Raw genomic sequence first — 6,121 nt, 5'->3', positions numbered from 1 at the left:
GTACAAATATATCGAAATAGAACGTAATTAATATTGCCTAAATAAGGTATACAAAACGGATAAAATGATAATTTGAATTCAGCCTCCTATTGTACGCACGTTAGTAACTGACTAATTATATAACGTCAGTTGTTAATGTGATATATGACGAGGACTGATGTGAGAAGGAATGCCATTCATTGAGGTAATGAACCACATATCTGTGATTTTACCTAGTCATACTTACAATGCTGAATCCAGTTGTATATTTTAATGAATCCAGGGTTACAAACAGTTTTTAATGGTATTTCTGTAGCGTTATATGAAGAGTACATTTTCATCTTAATCTATCATGCATGCTGAATAAACTGTTTTAACTTAAATGAACTTATTAATTTGTTAACTTACATTTCCTCACTTCACAGTGTGCATGTCATGGTGGCCTGGTATTAAAATAATAATTTATAGTTCACACTTATACTGACAGATAACTTACGAATACTTAACACAAAACTGTAAAATAGAAACGTGCCCTTCAATAATAGGACGAGTTTAACAAGGACGAGAAACAGCTAGCTTACTTTGGTTAGTGTAAACAGTATTCATAATATATTAACGGTTTAACAATAATGAGCTTGGAAGTCCCTATATCCCTGCACCACAATTATCATAAGACACAGAATTATGTCACGTCATGACTATTATATATGTGTCGGGATGGGCGGATAATTCATATCGTTTGATTAAGACGTGAATTTTAATTCACATGCACTAAAATTAACAAAGCCGAATTAGCAATGCAATATTTTACATCATCATACATATATATAACTTCTCAAAATAATTAGTTAATTTAACGAATGACGTATTTATTCCAATAAATTGTGTCATTATTGTCACAAGTCTGCATTAATTAACGTATAATTTATTAATAAAATATTCAGTTTTATTTTTTAAAGTGATGATGTTATATGCATATTTATTCTAAGAAATATTACAGTTGCCAATCAGTCGCTGAATATAACTGCTCTCCATTAACTCAACATGATGAGATCAGGTATCCAACGTTTTCCCTGTTTCTGAATAAATTAATCATGTATCCTTAATAATAATGTTTCATTATAAGAAATCAGAAATATATAAATAACGAATAGACAATGATATAAGTCATCATTGGTAAATTCAATTTATTATAAATCAAAGGACAAGTTTATTGGAAATCGGATTTACTCAAATATTGCAAAACTTACCCTATTCATAACAGCAAACCAGACATATAAGGGGAATATATTTAGGTATCTGTCGATAATTTCCAATTCGCCCAAGCTCGATTATTTTAGTTTAAATCAGACATAAATTAAAAAACAGCAATTAATCGACTTATGCTGTAAGAGTTTTTACAACGATAACCTTAATACGAGTTCCATCAATTATAGTTTTACAAGGGTTAAACATGATTGATCGAATACGAAAAGTGAACATTGCACTCGCTGATATATTAGATGCCTGCTCGGTAATATCACTTGCATAAGCTATTTAATTCATTTAGCATACATTTATTAATTATGATTGTGTTCTTGTTCGATATCACTCTATCAGGTAAGAGTGATTACAGCGTACTGACCTCGACAGATGTTTGAATTTTGATATTACATATCAAGTTATTATATCAGATGTTTAAGTTGTGACCATAGAATACATTTAAAACATTACGAGTTCAATCAAAATCTTGATCGTTAATATTAAAACAAATGCAACCGATTTTTGTCAATAACAAGAGGCCCAAGGGCCTTAGCGATCACCTGAGTTATATTATAGGTACTGGTAGCTTTATTTTATTGTTTAGATGTGATGTCGAAATCAGCATTGAAACTAAGTGAAATACAATACTTGTCATGTCATCAAACGATAAGAATTTGAAAATATTGGTAAATTGTTCCTTTGGGGCCCCGCCCTAGCCCCTGTGGATAGGGCAGGAATCCCAATTTTACAAAGTAATACTCTCATTCACCATAGATGATTCTGACTAAATTTGAGTAATTTTCTGCTGAAAATGGAAAAAATATACCCAAAAGTGTTATTTTCCTATATAAACAATAGTAAACTTTACCCCCTCCCCAAGGGAGTACATATAGCTCGGGGGTCCTGAAATTTACGATTTAAATAAAGCCCCTGAAGATTTTCTTTCCATGCAGAGAAAATGAATGTAGTACCTCCGAGTCTTGAGGATAACATTTTGGAAATATTGGTTAATTTTCCCTTTTGGGCCCCGCCCTCGCCCCTAGGGTTGGGGTAGGAATTTCAATTTTACAATTGGAAACCATCTTCCTCCAAGGATAATTCTCATCCAGCAGAAATGATTTCCTACAGACAGTTGTCAAAATATAACCAACAGTGTTATTTCCCTATATAAACTATAGTAAACTTTACCCCCTCCCCAATGGAGAACGGATATTTCGGGGGTCCTTAAATTTACAATTTAAGTAAAGCTCCTGATGATCTTTCTTTCCATGTAGAAAAAATGACTGTAGAACCTCCGAATCTGGAGAATTTTTTTTTTTTTTTAAATATTGGTTATTTTCCCTTTGGGGCCCCGCCCTGGCCCCTAGGTTTGGGGTAGGAATTTCAATTTTACAATTGGAAACCATCTTCCTCCAAGGATAATTCTCACCAAGTAAAATTAATTTCCAACAGAAAATTGTCAAAATATACCCAAAAGTGTTATTTCCCGATATAAACTATAGTAAACTTTACCCCCTCCCCAAGTGAAAACGAATAGCTGGGGGGTCCTGAAATTTACAATTTAGGTAAAGCCTCTAATGATTTTTCTTTACATGCAGAGAAAATGACTGTAGTACCTCTGAGTCTGGAGAAGAAGATTTTTGAAATATTGGCTAATTTTCCCTTTTGGGCCCCGCCCTGGCCCCTAGGGTTGGGGTAGGAATTTCAATTTTACAATTGGAAACCATCTTCCTCCAAGGATAATTCTCACCAAGTAAAATTAATTTCCAACAGAAAATTGTCAAAATATACCCAAAAGTGTTGTTTCCCTATATAAACTATAGTAAACTTTACCCCCTCCCCAAGGGAGAACGGATAGCTCGGGGGTCCTGAAATTTACAATTTAAATAAAGCCCCTGATGATCTTTCAATCCATACAGAGAAAATGACTGTAATACCTCTGAGTCTGGAGAAGAATTTTTTTGAAATATTGGTTAATTTTCCCTTTTGGCCCCCCCCCCTGGCCCCTAGGGTTGAGGTAGGAATCCCAATTTTACAATTTGGTAGCCTCATCTACCAAGGATGATTCTGACCAAGTTTGAAAAAAGTCCAACCACTGGTTCTTGAAGAGAAGTTGATAATGTAAAAAGTTTACGCATGACGCACGACGACGGACGGAAAGTGATTGGAATAGGTCACTTGAGCAAAGCTCAGGTGACCTAAAAATCAAAACTAAAAGAGACAATAAACAAGAGGCCCATGGGCCTTAACGGTCACCTGAGTCCTACAGTATTTATTTTTGTTGTTGAAATATGTACCAATTTGAGTAAAAAAATAAATAAGTATAACGTTAACTTAAGTTTGCCAGGACCATGAGCTGATCATTCCTAGACCGGTTTTCAGTAAGATCGGCCTATTAGAACTTGTTTTTAAGTTTGAAATAGGTATTTTCAAATAGCGACCATGGCAGCCAAATTGTATTTCTGGTCGACCCGCCACGGTATGACATGTAGTTAGGTTTTTATGTATACCTGTAGAATTAAGTTATGATATTTCTGGACTAGAAATATATATACCGCAACTTAGCGGGATATGAACTTAGCAGCTTATTATTTTTACCCTGTTTTACAATGTAGATATCGGTAGCTGCGATGTTTACATATACTAGGCCGGGTGGAAGTTTTTAGCCAATCAGAAATAAGATAGGCCGATCTCCGGGCAGAGGAGGAAACATTCACCTGGGCGGCAGGCATGTTGTCGAGTGGGAGAAAATTGTCGATGTATTGCTGTTTAGGACTAGTCAAATCTGTTTATAGTAGCAATCGCTAATTTTTCTTGTAAGTGAAGCGAGACTTGGGCTGGTTGCTCGAACACGTGTGTACAGTGAATAGCAAACTTTACAACGTTGTACAGTATTAATTATACGTTAAATTGTTTATAAAATGTTAGTAGAAGAAGCGTAGTTAGTAATATTCAGCTGTCGGCGAGTAATTTGGCAATATTTTGCATTTTTCTATCTGAAGTGTAAAACGAAAGGTCACGTAGGTAGCTTTCACTTCCGGTGTCAACCGGAAGCTTTCTCTGTAAAATGTTAACAAAAGTGTAACGAGATCGTAAACACATAGTTTTGGTCTGACAGGCTCCGTGGTGAACGAGTGATGGGCTAGACACCAGGGTGGGAACCTAACCAGGACAGCTTGGCATGGCTTGAGCCCAGGCAGGACCAGTTCAACGTACAGAACATGGGCGAACGACCTGAACTTTATCTAGACATATGAGTGTACGTCTATAGCTGACCACACGGACCATCCCTCTACGGCTCGAGCAGCACATCAACGTGGACGGCGATACACCTGGGGTTCACGCGCCGGGACTCATTTGTGGGAAGTGATAAAGGATCCAGTGGCTTCCAATATGTAACAGTCGAAGTAGAACGTAGTATTTGAACTGTGTATTGGAACTGTGAATTAGAACTGTTTATTTGAAGAACATTCATTATAATATATTAAATCATGCTATACTTAGAGGAAGTTGGATAGGGTAGTAGAATAGTTTCGAGTCACTTTTATGTGCTTGTGGTACGGTTAATACTTAGAACCATTGAATGGGTTATGTTGATTATTCTCATTGAAATGTAATGCTCTAGTCAGACTCTAATTATTGAAATACCTCAGTAGTCACAGCAGTCAGTATTGTGATTTTTTATCTGGCTGGTGGAGAGATGAAATCGTAGGGAAATTTGGATTCTGTAGTACTTTATTCTTTGTCGTTTTTTTTGTTTATAAATTTGTTATTGAAAATTTAAATTCGGGTTTGTGTATTCCGTTCACTTGGCACCATTCCTTCGGTTTAACTCTACAGCGGCCATATTGGATTTATGATCGACCCGAAAAATAACAACACTTTGTCAGGACCATGAGTCGATCATTCCTACAAAGTTTCAGTTCAATCGGCCGAGCAGAACTTGACTTTAAGTTTGAAATAGTTTTTCAAAATGGCGGCCGTGGCGGCCATATTTGATTTCTGACCATGAGTCGATCATTCCTATCAAGTTTCAGTTCAATCGGCCGAGCAGAACTTGACTTTAAGTTTGAAATAGATTTTCAAAATGGCTGCCGTGGCGGCCATATTGGATTTCTGATCGACCCGGAAAATAACAACATTTTGTCAGGACCATGAATTGATCATTCCTACAAAGTTTCAGTTCAATCGGCTAAGAAGAACTTGACTTTAAGTTTGAAATAGTTTTTGAAATGGCGGCCGTGGCGGCCATATTGGATTTATCGAGGGTTAATTGCCAAAAGGTGCTGTCTGACAATTTTGGCGAAAAATGTTTTTTTGTTCCATTTTGTGTACAAAGGTAATATCCTGTATCTCAGAAAAAATGGAGTTAATATTGCAATAATTAACAAAGATATTTAATTATTACATTAGGTGCTATCTGCATAATCTCTACAATCCCATTGCAATAAGGTGCTATCTGTTACTGTAGTACTGCCAAAAGGTGTTATCTGACACATAGCACCTTCGGGCAGGCTAACTGTAACTGGATACCCACAGTGTTAGCTTTCAGATAGCACCAAATGACAGGTGACATATAGGCAATTATAGCGGAAGGCAAAGGTGAGTCCACTGGAATGAAGTGGTTCTGATAAAACTTAATTAAGAGTGATACAGTACACTGAAACAATGGAAATTTTGTAAATTTGACCGACATTTTCCATTTTTGTCTCACACGGCCACATTTAACGGTATAAAACAGACGTGAAATCCTGTGTTCTGTGTCTTAATCCTAAGGTAAGTAATTTTATTTGTTTTCATCTGTTTTTAAGTATATGCAAGCAACCATGACATATATATTCCATCCATTTAGTTTATAAACATAACAAAATTCACCGAAATGTAATCTTTACAAAAAAAA

The sequence above is a fragment of the Mizuhopecten yessoensis genome, unplaced genomic scaffold (genome assembly GCF_002113885.1).
Source record: "Mizuhopecten yessoensis strain PY_sf001 unplaced genomic scaffold, ASM211388v2 scaffold11049, whole genome shotgun sequence".
Lineage (NCBI taxonomy): Eukaryota > Metazoa > Mollusca > Bivalvia > Pectinida > Pectinidae > Mizuhopecten > Mizuhopecten yessoensis.
Note: the sequence above shows the minus strand (reverse complement) of the source record.